Below are 16726 nucleotides of genomic sequence, written 5' to 3'. Positions count from 1 at the left end.
AACAGAAGTATATATTTTCCTTTTTTCTTACTGAAATAAAAAATCATATTGCGAAAAATATTTAAGCAGTAAACTGCCGTGAAACATGTCGTGGATTAAAAGTAACAAAAATATTTATTTTATTTTCTGTAAAAGAATGAACTGGCAATCGGTTTATTGATGATGGAATACCATACGTCTGCATTTAAAAATCCGTACCGCTTTAGTGTAGAGACCCTATATCTACAACCTACATGCCGATTACAGAAAAAAATCAATGAATCCGTAGGTTTTCTCTACATCTGCCCGCAAAAAAATCAGTGCGTTTGTCGAAAGATAAATTTTTTTAAATTTGCGTTTATACAATGCGTTTATAAAAACCGTTTCAAGAATTAAGAGGATGGTTCCCCTATACTGAAATAAAGAAAATGTTTTTATCAACATATGTCTGGAAACACTTAGTTTACCGGCTACCCGACATTTTGTACTTTTAGTATAAAAAAAATTATTTCTCAGAAACGGTCTATCTTATCGAGCTGAAATTTCGTATACTGCAAGGGTAACTAGAAGTTTATTTGCGTAAAAATAATGAACCTGATCTCTCAGTCCATTTCAAAATGGCGGTCATGTTGACATTTTTATTGTTAGTATCTTTGCAACCGCTGGTTTATTTAAATGTTATGTTATTACAAAAAATGTTAAGCGTCTTATGACCGTTATTTGCCGTACACGTAAGACAAATTATTTTTAATATTAACATTATTACAACATTTTCTTGGTTTCAATAATATTTTATTTTATTGTAATACTTTCAATATTATTAAATTGTTATAATTTATTACACGATAACATTAATAAAATTATTTCAGTTAAGATCTTGACGAGTTATTTAATTTTATTCGGGATGAAATGAAAACTGATTTTGTAAATCTAGAGCGACTCACTTTAAGAGTTTTTGCTATAACTTTGTTGTTTATGAACGAATTTGAATAAATAAGGTGTCATTCTCTTTGTCGTAAAACGTTTAAATTTTTTTGTTAACCAAACATTTTAATAAACCAGCGGTTGCGAAGATATTAACAATTAAAAAGTTTACATGGCCGCCATTTTTGAATGGATTGAAAGATCAGGGTAATTATTTTTATACGAGTAAGTCTCTTGGTACTTAGCACTATACAAAATTTTAGCTTGATACGATCCCTGAGAAATAAATTTTTATTTTACAAATACAAAATGGCGGATAAACTAAGTGTTTTTGGACATATGTTTACTTATGTTTATATGAAGTTTTTTTCTATTTCAAAGCTAGGGGTAAGCTAGGGATAAGCTATTTCAAAGTGGGGGACTATTCCCTGAATTCTTGACATGGGTTTTATAAACATCAATTTTATAAACTCCGTATACATCAATAGCATGTATGACCACAATTTAATACCTGCCAATTTGCTGCCCGTTAGCCGGTTCTGCCGCATTTAAATCGGGATAAGCTCCGGGTTATTTAGTTAGCCCAAAAAATAGTAACAGGTGTGGAGTCACATTATCTTTGAAAAAATACCGTCTTGCTGAAGAAACACAGTTGTTCTGGATCAAATGTTTTTCCTGATTTTTGAAGTATCAGGACACTGTCTCGTAGAAAAATTTCTTAGAAATGCTACTGCCCTTTCTACGATTTCTCGTCTCTTTTAATTATTCTCGTGAATCTCCTGGTGGAGTGTAAATCAACATCTGTTCTTTGCCGTAATCGACTAAGTTTGCTAAGGTTTATCCTCAAATAAGCATGCGACGCAACATAAATTCGTATCAGAGCCGCCCCTAGGACCGGGCAACTGGAACAACTGCCCCGGGCCCCGCTCTTAATAGGATGCAGCATAATAATGTTTTATTATTAAAATGTAATGACTTGTATTTCAATGTAAAATTTAATTTTAAAGTATACTTATAAGATACACTGGAAAAATCGCATGACTCTTGATTTCTTGATACAAAGTTGCTACTAACTGATTTTATGATCTACAATAAGAATAACTGTTATAGTATGAATTCAAATATATTTGTTTTTATTAGCGTTATATTTGTAGTTGTTTTTTTTATAAAAGAATAATTACCTTAAAAATAATCATAAAATAATAATAATAATAATAAAGAAAAAAATAGTTTTTATAATATAAATTGTAAGTTGGCAGTATGTAACCTACCAACAAAACTAAGCACCGTGTCAGGTTAGTGTAGTTAGCATAGCATAGGACATTTATACAACTACTAGCGAGAAGAGGTACCTCCTATAGGGTCCTGGTGTTTTTGATTGTTTGTGCGGGATATGTTTGAGTTTTTGTGTTTATTTTGAGTGTCCATGATGTATTTTGAAGTGCTTTAGAGACATGTGAGTTCAGAACGCGAAATACTTAGTGAAAAAATAGTTATAGTGCTTTTTATAAAACAGTTCGAAGAACGCGTGGTGAGCCGCATTAAATGTTCTTAAAAAAAATTAGTTAGGTTAGTAAATACATTTATTTAGAAATATACTGATACGAGAAGGGTTAATATAGTGTTATAATGTATATTAAAAATAGAAAATATATTTTCTATTTTTTCTAGGATTTAGAACATTAGCAACGAGTACGAGTAGAGATCGTGATAAAAATAGAAATTATTTAAGCGGTTACCAGAAAATAAAATGTGCCGAAAATAAAAAAGATTTAGAAAGTCGTCAAAAATATCTTTCTATTAAAATATTTTAAAACCGATAACAAAGAAAAGGATCTGCGTATAGCTAGCACTAGTATACAAAATAAAGAAGAGTTACATATTACGTACAAAGAATTACCTTCATTATTGAATAAAGATGGAGATATAAATGATGAAGAAGGTCAAGAAGATTTTTATCTTAGCGCAAACAAGGAAACTAAAGAATTATCAACCGTACTGGAAGACGATACTAAAACACGGTCATCACACCCTTCTGAGAAAATCAGATTATTATTAATTAATAAAAACATTGTTCAAGTAACAAATTACGATTTTCACATAGATGAACCAGGTAGAAAATTTAACGTATCTTATTATACAAATGTACAAAAATACATTTAAATGGAGAAGAATATTGCAGAAACTGGCTTCTCTATTCAAAACTAAAAGATAAGGTATTTTGTTTTTACTGTTGTTTTTTATGTCAACCAATTGTCAGGATCAGCTTTAGCATTAGTAAATGAAGATGTTTCTGACTGGAAGCACCTTGGAACTCGCTTAAATGAACATGAATTATCGTTTCCATACAGAAAATCACTTAAAGATTTTATGGAGCTAAAAAACAGGTTGCAAAAAGAACAAACAATTGACGATTTTCATCAAAGACAATTAAATTCAGATGCAGAACATTAGCGTGAAATTCTTAGAAGGATTATATTCTGTATGCAATATTTAGCTAAAAACAACGATGCACTTCGTGGAACGAATCAGACAATTTTTACAAAAAATAATGGTAAATTTTTAGGTTTAATTGAATTAATTTCAAAATTCGATGCAAGATTGGCAGAACATATAAGACGTATCAAAGATAAAGAAACAAATGATCATTAGTTAGGTTGGAAAATTTTAAATGAGATAATTAATCTGTTGGAAAACAAAGTTAAATATGAAATAATAAAAAAAAGTAAATATCATGCAGTACAGTTAGACTGTGCTACTGATAGAAGTCTTATTGAACGACTGACTCTCATCGCTTGAATTGTAGAAATGCCTGAAGAACAAGAACGAAATGAAGTTGAAATTAATGATTATTTTATTGGTTTTTCTCCTATACCGAAAAGTACAGGATTTGATTTATCAAAGGAATTATGTAAACAACTTAAAATATTTCTTTGAACGATTACCGTAGACAAGCTTATGAAAATGAGGCTAACACGGTAGGCAAGAGAAAAGGCGTACAAGCCAGGATTTTGAAAAAACTCCGACCGCATTTTTTGTGTCATGTTCTACGCACGATTAAAATTTATTAATAGATGATATGGCTTCCTCGGTTCCTACGGCTATGACATTTTTGGAACACTTTCAAGATTGTATACACTATTTTACATGTCTGCTCACAGCGGGCTATTTTATTGAAATATTTAACAAATTCAACTCTAAAACCATTATCAGATACAAGTTGGGAATGCCGAATAAATTCTGTGTGAAGACAATTAGATTTGATTTAGACAAAGTTATAACAGCATTAGAAGAATTAAATGACGTCACCAGGATTCTAGTGTAAAAATTGAAACAGATTCCTTACTTGAACATGCAATTAATTTTGAATTTGTTTTATCTACAGTTATTTGGTATGAATTGACAGTCAATACAGTAACTAAAACTGTACAAAAACCAAATTGTAATTTAAGTTTAGTAACTAAGTTTTAAAAGGGTTGATGGATTTTTTTAAAAGAATTTAGAGAGAATGTTTTTTTGAAATCTAAAAAGGAAGCAAATAATATTTGTGAAAATACTAATATTTCAAACAAATTAAAAACCATAAGAATAAGAAAACGTAAACGTTTATTTGATTATGAAGAAGCAGGAGCAAATGAATGTGTAAATGATCCAGAAAGAAACTTCTACAGAAATTATTTCTTAGCGGTAATAGATCAAGCCATATCTTCATTACAAGAAAGATTTGAACAAATTGAAAATCATGTTAATATTTTCGGTTTTCTTTACAATATTCCACTATTACGAACAATGGAAGACGACCAACGTAAAAAGTTTTGCGTGGATTTAGGCTTAAAATTAAGGCAAGATGATAATCGTGACATAAATGAAGCGGATTTATACGAAGAAATTAACATTGTTCGATCTGTACTAATGTTGAAAATGCAACACCAGTACAGTGCTTGAATATGCTGAGAAATATACACGACTCTTTTCCAAATCTGGCCATTAGTTTAAGAATATTACTAACAATTCCGATTTCAACAGCATCAGAACGAAGTTTTTCTAAATTAAAAATTATTTACGGACAATAATGTTACAGGAACTGTTAACAAATCTGACACTTATATCTACTGAGGGCAAAATATCTGAAAAATGAATTTGCGATGATTTAATAAAAGATTTTGCTGAAATAAAAGCCCGCAAAATTAATATTTCATAAAATAGTATGATAGGTTCATTAATAAAAAAATTAAGATAAAAATAAATAAAAACAAACATACAATCTTTGTTTTATAATTGCCGCAATTTTTTAAAATAAATTTTTGAAAAGTTAAAGTTAATTATTTTACTTATTAGTTTTTTTTTTTTACTATTACTTAGTTTATTTTTAGAAAGGGCTCCGCAAAAGCTAGGGGTGCCTGGTTCATATTACTTTGACAAAATTAATCGCCCCAGCTTTTTATACCTCTACATATTAAGTCCCTAAAAAATGGTAAAGCAAGTTATATTCAGTACGGAATTTTCTTATGTTACTTCATACTATGAACAAAGGAAATTTTTTTTCATCAAATTTCATTTAATTCAGTAGGCCAGTTAAATCTCGGAGACTACGGAATCGCCGAGACTCTGTGAGAGAAGATTCTGTTCATTTAAATCATATTTTCTCATTATATTGTTTTTACAATATTAAACTAATTAAGTGTTAAATCGTATTTTTAATGTAAATTGTTCACAACGTTTTTTTTTACAGTTAAGTTATGACTATTTTTTTGCGGTAAACTATATCAAAATTAATAATAAAAAATGAACAACTCAATTTTCATTTAAAACTGGATTTTAACAGTAAAACGTCTCACGAAGATCAATTTTATTTGATATTTACACTTTTTACTAAGATAAAATTAATGAATAAATGTACTTTCATGTACTATATTTCCCTCACGGCCAGTTTTTAGTTAACAGTATGAATATACCCGACGGAAAAGTTTTCTTAATAAGTGAGATTTTTCAGAAATAAAAACAATACTATTGACTCATGGTGGAGGAATTAAGGCTCACAGCTCAGTAGGAGCCGAACCCGTTGTTTATCAATGGCCTTTAAGTTTAGGCAGAGGAGCGGTAAGTGCAGGCAGTGATATCAAACTACATGTTAACTTTTTTTATTTTTTTTTCTTGCCTTTATTTATATTTAATTAATTAGGGGAATTACCGGTGGAATTGAGTAGGTAGAGTGTGCTTAGAATTCATTGCTAAATTGTTGTGTTTTAACTATCCACGTAATAAAGAATTTAAATTGAGTGATTTTTATTTAGAAATATGAAATTAAAAATTAATTAGTAAAGGTTATTGTATAATTTTTCTCCCTAAAGTAATTCAAAAACTGAACGCTTTATTATAAAGTAAGTTTTATGCTGATTAACAGAACGTTTTTTTCCGTTCGCCTTACCCCTTACAAAGAATCAGAAAATAGTTTTGCGTATAGCCTTAAATTTTCACGTACGTCTCGTTTAAGGCAAGTTCTTTCTGAAAGTGATAAAGCAACAATTCATACCGTATGCATACAAACCATGCGAAACTATATTTAGTATCGTTCCATCTGTGCCCAACTCTTTAAATCGCTGATAACGGATATTAATAAGGATTTTAAATTTGTTTAAGACTACTATATTGCATTGTTATTAAATTACAAAATTATGAATTTTTAAATTTCAGAATTTTAGAATTTGTTTAAGCTTACGTATTTTTAATGCTTTTAAAAAATCTAGGCTCAGATTGACAATTAGTCGTACAAAACAAAGTAGTCGCGTTCAGTTATGTTATTCAGTTTTTACACAGTTAAAAGGGTTTTAATGATATTTTATTATTTAGTCACTATTTTTAAAAGTTAATTCATTTTATTTAATTATAGATTTGAATTTGAGGAAAAAGATCTGTTAGATTTAGAGAACACTAATTCTATGTTTGTTAAAGTTAATCGATAAAATAGATCGGGAAACAAGTAGTCGCTCAAAAACCGTTTACAAAAAAATTTCTTAAAATCTAAAATTATAATCGTCAAAAAAACAGGTATTTATAAATATATTTGTATAAACAATAACTGCAATTTAGAAGAGATTTTATCTCAAAGTTGTTTACTAAAATAACATGTATGAAATAGTTTTTTAACGGAGAATCTCTCTCCGTTATAAATAAATTAATATTTTATTCTGATCGATATTTAACATTATATAGATCACGTCAGGAATGGGTCGGTAGATGTACTTCACAGATAAAAACAGGGTACTGCCTCAACATTTTATTATTAAAAATAAAATAATATTAATAAAATAAAATAAAATTATAATAGATAATAAAATTAAACAAATAATAATAAAATTAAACAAATAAAAATAAATAATAATAAAATTAAACAAGTGAAGCTAAGTGAATAAAAAACCCACTGCAAAATAAGCAAGATTCAGAATGTGTTAATAAAAACGGAGATGCAGAAAATCTGTCCACAGAGTAATATTTTTTCTGAAAAAGAAAATTTTTTAACGTTAAATAAATTGATGAGAAACTTTTTAAACGGTTTGGTTCGTGATTAAAAATGACAAAGGAAGCTTACTCTTTCTCTTTCACCGAAGTGTTTAGTTATACGAAAAAAAGTTTAGCTATATTGATCGATAGAGATGAATATTGTAATTTTTAAAGAAGCGATTATTATTTTTAGCAAAGATTGCCACTTACATAAATATTAACGCACGGATAAGTTAACATTTTTAATTTGCTAAATGGGTCTACATGATTTAAATGTATGGGCGCCCAGTAATGGATCTGACGGTCTATTTTTGTTTCTTGAAAAAACGTTCTGATTTTTTGAAGGAGCCCCGCGATATGATATACTTAAAATGGAAAATACGTGGGCATTATAAGTTATTAAATAATGCCGATTAGCTTAGCGCTTTATTAAGACGCTTCAAAGCAAAACATTGCTGTTTGGCTTTGTTGTTAATTAAATCGATTTGATCATACCAAGAAAATTTGTCATCTAAAATAAACACCCAGAAATTTCTCTCTATGAGCAACCGAAATGCTATTATTATCATTAATGGGATCCACGCGATACGTCTACCTGAAAAACGTAATCCAATGGTCTTTCTTCATATATTTAGACTTATATCATTAAAATCTAGCTAGTAAATAACCTTTTTAACTTCTAACGTTTTCCTATATGACCTAAATAAAGTTTTTGGCTGTGAACAGTCATCATAATGCGGACCGTTTTTTAATACTTCTTGTGCTTTTTAATTTTTTTTTTGTCTTCAGTAATTTGACTGGTTTGATGCAGCTCTCCAAGATTCCCTATCTAGTGCTAGTCGTTTCATTTCAGTATACCCTCTACATCCTACATCCATAACAATTTGTTTTACATATTCCAAACATGGCCTGCCTACACAATTTTTTCCTTCTACCTGTCCTTCCAATATTAAAGCGACTATTCCAGGATGCCTTAGTATGTGGCCTATAAGTCTGTCTCTTCTTTTAACTATATTTTTCCAAATGCTTCTTTCTTCATCTATTTGCCGCAATACCTCTTCATTTGTCACTTTATCCACCCATCTGATTTTTAACATTCTCCTATAGCACCGCATTTCAATAGCTTCTAATCTTTTCTTCTCAGATACTCCGATCGTCCAAGTTTCACTTCCATATAAAGCGACACTCCAAACATATACTTTCAAAAATCCTTTCCTGACATTTAAATTAATTTTTGATGTAAACAAATTATATTTCTTACTGAAGGCTCGTTTCGCTTGTGCTATTCGGCATTTTATATCTCTCCTGCTTCGTCCATCTTTAGTAATTCTACTTCCCAAATAACAAAATTCTTCTACCTCCATAATCTTTTCTCCTCCTATTTTCACATTCAGTGGTCCATCTTTGTTATTTCTACTACATTTCATTACTTTTGTTTTGTTCTTGTTTATTTTCATGCGATAGTTCTTGCATAGGACTTCATCTATGCCGTTCATTGTTTCTTCTAAATCCTTTTTACTCTCGGCTAGAATTACTATATCATCAGCAAATCGTAGCATCTTTATCTTTTCACCTTGTACCGTTACTCCGAATCTAAATTGTTATTTAACATCATTAACTGCTAGTTCCATGTAAAGATTAAAAAGTAACGGAGATAAGGAACATCCTTGTCGGACTCCCTTTCTTATTACGGCTTCTTTCTTATGTTCTTCAATTATTACTGTTGCTGTTTGGTTCCTGTACATGTTAGCAATTGTTCTATCTCTATATTTGAACCCTAATTTTTTTAAAATGCTGAACATTTTATTCCAGTCTACGTTATCGAATGCCTTTTCTATGTCTATAAACGCCAAGCATGTTGGTTTGTTTTTCTTTAATCTTCCTTCTACTATTAATATGAGGCCTAAAATTGCTTCCCTTGTCCCTATACTTTTCCTGAAACCAAATTGGTCTTCTCCTAACACTTCCTCCACTCTCCTCTCAATTCTTCTGTATAGAATTCTAGTTAAGATTTTTGACTAGTTAAACTAATTGTTCTGTATTCTTCACATTTATCTGCTCCTGCTTTCTTTGGTATCATGACTATAACACTTTTTTTGAAGTCTGACGGAAATTCCCCTTTTTCATAAAAATTACACACCAGTTTGTATAATCTATCAATCGCTTCCTCACCTGTACTGCGCAGTAATTCTACAGGTATTCCGTCTATTCCTTTCTGCCATTTAAATCTTTTAATGCTCTCTTAAATTCAGATCTCAGTATTGTTTCTCCCATTTCATCCTCCTCAACTTCCTCTTCTTCCTCTATAACACCACTTTCTAATTCATTTCCTCCGTATAACTCTTCAGTATATTCCACCCATCTATCGACTTTACCTTTCGTATTATATATTGGTGTACCATCTTTGTTACATTATTAGATTATAATTTATGTACCCCAAAATTTTCCAAATTTGTTACATTATTACAACACATTATTAGATTTTAATTTATGTACCCCAAAATTTTCCTTAATTTTCCTGTATGCTCCGTCTATTTTACCAATGTTCATTTCAGTTTCCACTTCTGAACACTTTTCTTTAATCCACTCTTCTTTCGCCAGTTTGCACTTCCTGTTAATAGCATTTCTTAATTGCCGATAGTTCCTTTTACTTTCTTCATCATTATCTTTCTTATATTTTCAACGTTCATCCATCAGCTGCAATATATTGTCTGAAACCCAAGGTTTTCTACCAGTTCTCTTTATTCCGCCTAAGTCTGCTTCTGCTGATTTTAAGAATTTCCTTTTTAACATTCTCCCATTCTTCTTCTACATTTTCTACTTTTATCTTTTTTCACTCAGAGCTCTTGCGAAGTCCTCCTCAAAAATCTTCTTTGCCTCCTCTTCATCAAGCTTCTATAAATTCCATCGATTTATCTGACACCTTTTCTTCAGGTTTTTAAACCCCAATCTACATTTCATTATCACTAAATTATGGTCGCTATCAATATCTGCTTCAGGGTAAGTTTTGCAGTCGACGAGTTGATTTCTAAATCTTTGCTTTACCATGATATAATCTATCTGATACCTTGCAGTATCGCCTGGCTTTTTCCATGTGTATATTCTTCTATTATGTTTCTTAAACTGGGTGTTGGCAATTACTAAATTGTACTCCGTGCAAAACTCTATAAGTCGGTCCCCTCTTTCATTTCTTTTGCCCAGCCCGTATTCACCCACGATATTTTCTTCTTTTTCTTTTCCAATGCTTGCATTCCAATCTCAAAATATTATTAAATTTTCATTTCCTTTTATGTGTTTAATTACTTCGTCAATTTCTTCGTATACACACTCTATCTCATCATCATGGGCACTTGTAGGCATATAGACGTTAACAATCGATGTCGGTTTAGGTTTTGATTTTATTACAATAATTCTATCGCTATGCATTTTGAAATACTCTACTCTCTTCCCTATCTTCTTGTTCATTACGAAACCTACTCCTGCCTGCCCATTATTTGAAGCTGAGTTTATTATTCTAAAATCACCTGACCAAAAGTCGTTTTCCTCTTCCCACCGAACCTCACTAATTCCTACTACATCCACCCTATCCATTTCCCTTTTTAAATTTTCTAGCCTACCAACCTTTTTTAAACTTCTAACATTCCACGCTCCGACTCGTAGAATGTTATTTTTTAATTTTCTGGTGACCCTTTCCTTAGTAGTCCTCACTCGAAGATCCGACCGAGGGACTACCTCCGGAATATTTTACCAAGGAAGGCGCCTCCATCATCGCTATATGAAAATGCAGAGAGCTACATTTTCTTGGAAAAAGAGCAGCTGTAGTTTTCCATTCCTTTCAGCTGCGCAGTACTCAGAGGACTGAGTGATGTTGATATGGCCGTTTAAGTCGTCCTGACCTACGCCCTTAACAACTACTGAAAGAGCTGCTGCCCTCTTTCAGGAATCATTCCTTAGTCTGGCTCTCAACAGATACCTCTTCGATATGGTTGCACCTTCGGTCCAGCTACTTTGTATCACTGAGCACTCCCTCACCATCGGCAAGGTCTCATGATTCATAGAGGGAGATTATTTATACATATTTAACTAAAGCATTTCAACGAATAAAATTAAAGTAATATTTGGGAAAAAATTTTCCTAACATCTGTTAAAAATTCAAATGGGAGAAATATCTGTTACCAAAGTTTTTTTTCGTGATTTAATTATTAAAATGTATTTTCGGGATTTTCCTTTCAAGAAAATGAAGGACATAAAATTTTAAATATTAAAAAGAAAAAAATTAACAAGATTATCCCTAGATGAACTTTTTCCTTTTTTATTTTTCGTTGGAACATATTTTAGCGAATGAAAAATTAAATAATTGGAGAAAAAATATATTTAAGAATTTGACAGCAACTTATAATTTCTATTCCGATAAACAGATAAGAACAGATAATTAGAAAATCGCCCGGTAATTCAGACAGTTAAAAATAAAATCCTAAATAAAGTTTTATTTATTTATTATTTTTTTTTTAGATCGGCAGGGATATGAAAACCATATTTAATGACACGTATCTGTAGTATGATCGTGGAATAATAGAGCGGTGTATCGATTTTCGCATTATCTGAAACTAATTGAACATGCAATTCTATTTACTTAGAAAATTTGTTTTCGGTTACATTTATTAAATTGTATGCAAACATGAACAACATTATTATTAAATATTATTACTTTAATGGGCTACTCGAATACTGTTATAGTGGCTTTTATTATCTATCGGTTTAATCCTAGTTCTTAACTCGTTTATAAAAATACTCCATTACTTATGCCTCCATACGGTTTTATGCACTCGTTTGCAGTAAGCTAAAGAAATAAAAAACAGATGTCTATTGTACTGTTGGCAATTGTATCGTTAACTAAAACGTTTGTTTTAGCAATAAATCTTGAAATTTTATGTTTTTAATATTAGGTCTTATTAAGGCTGAACTTTTTAAAATTGCATTAATAGTAGCAAAACGAAAATGAGGTGAGTACCTCGACTTACAGAAATAAAAACATTTTCTCTATTTTTATTTTATTTCATATTTTAACACATAGACAGGTAATATCAGTTTATTGTATTGTCTTTATTGCCTTCGCTTTTGTTCAGTTCACTGTTTCATTATTCCACTTATTTAGAAGCTTCGTTCTCGCAACACCATCGACCTAAGCCTACTAAATTTTCATGTATAATGATATTTTTTACGACTTGATGATAATAAACAAGTGAAATTAAGTTTTAGTTTAGAGATTATGAATAAATAAATATATTCTATCGGTTGAATTCATTATTTCCTATGCACTTAACATAATTCCAACGATTTTTTTTAAAGTTTGCAAAATGTATATATATTATGTTAGTTTAGCTTTAGTTTGGGATAAATTGAGGGACAATACTAGATCACTTATTACCTGTAACTGTATCTCTGATTTAATAATGTAGTTAGATATTCTACGTGTTGTAAGGCAATAATATATTAATTAATTTACCAATATTAATGAAGGCATCAAATCTTTTAAATTTAAAAATGGCAATAATTACAAAAAAAATAATTAATTGTTTCAGACTTATTACTGGATCTGAAAATACAGGAAACACATACAAAAATTACTATTTGCATGAGATTAAATTATTTATTTATGTTTTAAGATATCTAGGTCTCATGCCAATTCAAATATCAAAATCTGGTAAGCTGTAGAATTACTATTAAATTTTCTTTCATTATTTTTTTATTAAGGGTATACGGAGTGTTCCGAGAAGATTAGCATAACTTCAGGAACTGATTCAAGATACCAAAATGAGCAAAACGTTCATATCGACATAAGTTCTGTTTTGCTTTGTTCTCCTTCTGGACGCCATTTTGTGATTTTCAACAAAAAAATTATTTCTTAGGAACGGGCGATCCTACTTTAATTAAATTTGACAAATCTAAGATTAGTGTCTTATTCTACAAAAAAAAACAATTTTGATAACGTCATCTTCAAAAATGTCAAAATGGCGGCCATATTAATTTTTTATCTTCAATATCTTTGTAATTATTTGTTTGATCAAATTTTTATTTATTACAAAATTTATTAAACATTTTATTTTGAACAAAGTGACGCCTCATTTGTAAAAATCCGTTGACAAACAATCGAGTTATTGCAGACAATTAACCCGGCAGTACGCTTGCGCACCGTAATGCAAGGTGATAATTTTTATTAATTTACTATTATTATTTATTACCAATAATTTTTATTAAATTTAGTGGAAGAACTAAAAGCAGGAAAAAAATTTTCAACTAGCATTACGGTGCGCTAGGGTATTACCGATACCGAATTAATTGCAATAACTCGATTTGAAATGAGCTGACATTTTGGTGTCCTGAATCAGTTACTGAAGTTAGGCTAATACGTCCCAGAACACTTTGTATACTTTTGCGTATGTGTGTGTAAAAGTGTGCTTATAAAAGAATTATATGGATGGAAAAGTACCTAAAACTATTAATTGGCTGTTCAATTTATTCTCTTCCAAAATTATAGTTATCCAGACCTGCCAAAGACAAGTCTGATCCAAACATTTGCAACACAAACATTCAGCGACGTATAAAACATTAATATTTTGGAAAGATTTTGTAAACATACACATATTTAAATTACTATTTGCCGGTTAGGTCTGTAATCACTTTCTTTAACAGTGCTGAGCTTCAAAACAGCCTAAATTACTAGTCTAAAACTCACAAGTTCAAGCAATAATATTAATAATAGTAAAAAATTTAAAGCTTTTCTTTTCTTCCCTTTTTTTCAGGAAAAATTTATTTCAGTATATTAAGCAGTAGTTTTATTTACAGTCTTATTGTGTATGGTGCTCAAGTTTACTTGCTTGCAATAGAAATGATGAGGACTTTCTCACAGATCGATCTGCAAAATGCAAGTTATGATGGTACATTAAGTTTGGTATTTAGAATTATTGTAATGAGCTGCCACTTTCAGTTTGGTTTAGCTTACTGGATTCAATCATATAAATTTCCTGGTTTTGTTAATAAGTGGCTTAATTTTCAGGTAAAATCAATAGACTTATAATTTTTTTTGTGTGTTTGTATCCATTAAAGAATGAAATTTATTATTTCACAAAAAAAAATGAAATAAAAAATGTCTGTTAAAAAAAAGATATCATTTTAATTATTTAAACTAAATCTTGAGTGTTTAATTTTCATAATTAAGATTAAATCTATTTTATTTTAATGTACTTTTTGCAATAACTGAAATAAGCATGAACTGACTAAAAACTATTTATACTGCAAAGACTGTTGTTTTATATAATGTTACTTGCTCCATTAAATAAGTTATAAAGAATACCTCATTTGGTATCTAAATTTAGATAAATAATGAAGATTATATAATAAATTAATACATTAAACGAATAGCTGAAATACTTTTATACTTCATACTTTAATGGACACAATCAATTATGTTGTAGAATAACGCATTAATCAATAAATAATTTAATTATACCTTACTAAGTAACATATCTCATTAACCATAAACAACCGAACTCTGCTCAGCATTATAATTATTATTTTATTAATAGCTAATTTCTAGTACTGGTAGAGGTTTTTTGAACTGCTTCACTAAGACTTTAGAAAAAAGAAAATTTACTTAAATTATAGTGTGAAATAGGTTTCGTTGAAAAACTATTATTGTAATTTTATATTTTAAACACAACAATAATCAATTAAAAAAATAATATCATTAGAAACTTAATGAAATAATTATGAAAATTTTGCATCACAAAATAAAAAAGCGATATTTCAGTCTTGATAGACAACTTTTCTGTTATACAATGAAGTTAGTACATATAGAACCTAAGTATGAATCGCAAAGCAGCAGTAAAGAATCTATTTACTGTTTTATAATTGAATGACATTTAACTTCTTGGAACAGGGACTTTAATAAAACATTCTTCACATTTTTTACTGTAGTGTTTCAGTATATCCTTAGTGTCACATTGGACCAATTCCTCACTTGCATCCAACACTGTCTCACAAAGTTTCAACAACAAATAACTTCCTCTAAATTTGACTGCATGATCATAGGGTATAGAGCTGGAAACAGTGAGAACTTTGGCTTTGATTTGGGTTTTTCTGCTGTTTAATATGCAGTCCAGTGTAGTGTGTACCTGCCCAATCACTGCAAAAAAAAAAAAGAAATGTAATGTCATTGAGCTCTGAGTCAACAATACAGTTGTACTTCAGACAGTTGGAGACTTCTGGAATACCATATTAATAAGTCAAATACTTCAACTCAAATTCCTCTCTAATAAACAGCTAAGTTCCAACTAAGAAGCTTTTACTGAAGCTAATAATTCAGATCCTTTGTTTTCCTACAGTTTGGATTATTCACTTATGAACCAGTGTTAATAATATCTAATATTTTAGCTTTCTACTCCAATAATCTGAATAGTAATTGTCCTGTATTAAAGAGCTCCCTGATGGCATTTAAATATTTTTGTTGAAGGACAAAATGAGAACTTAATCATTAGACAACCTTAAATGCCGGCTTAATTTAAACAAATTAAAACTGTCTGAAAGTTGACTGGTCACCCAATATTTTATTTAATTAAATACTGCATATGTTTAGTGCTTTATTTCTATACCTTGTTTTCTTTTTTTTTAGTTCGATTTGCTGTCAACTTATAGTTCAATTTATTTATTTTTAAAATCTTTTTTAATTTTTATAATAGTTTTTACTATTAATACTTTTTTGTGATCATCAAGAAAAATGGACGATTTGAAAACTTATGAATATAACATATTTAACGTACTGAGCCAAATGAGGAATGTAAACATTTTAATTTATTTATTTAATCAGCGTATACCAATCTAAACTTACAGATTTCTTAAGCGATTGAGTTCCTTGAGAGACTTTTTGTCGCGTGGATTATACAGCAATTTTCTGGGATCCAAACAACTAATGGCTAAACTCTCCGATTTTATCACTTGACTCAGTGCTATGTAGGCCTGCTATGTTGGCAAAGATGTGAGTATTCAGATCTATGACAGCTCTATCTAGGGTAGTTCCTTTTAGTTTATGCACCGTCACAGCCCAGCACAATATTAGTGTCAACATACACTATTCTTCTTTGCCCTGTCCCCCTATAGCATGAAATTCGACAATAGTGGGCTCGATCCTAATCTAATGCTGGCAGCATTACCTCTAATTGTACTACCATTAAACTCTACAAAGATTGTTTGTGGGAGCTCGCTGGGCTCAAGTGGTCTCGGAATAGCATAGGTCATTTGATTTTTCTGAGTATATCAGTTAATT

The sequence above is a fragment of the Lycorma delicatula genome, chromosome 4 (assembly GCF_047948215.1).
Source record: "Lycorma delicatula isolate Av1 chromosome 4, ASM4794821v1, whole genome shotgun sequence".
NCBI lineage: Eukaryota > Metazoa > Arthropoda > Insecta > Hemiptera > Fulgoridae > Lycorma > Lycorma delicatula.
This window is presented reverse-complemented; position numbering follows the sequence as displayed.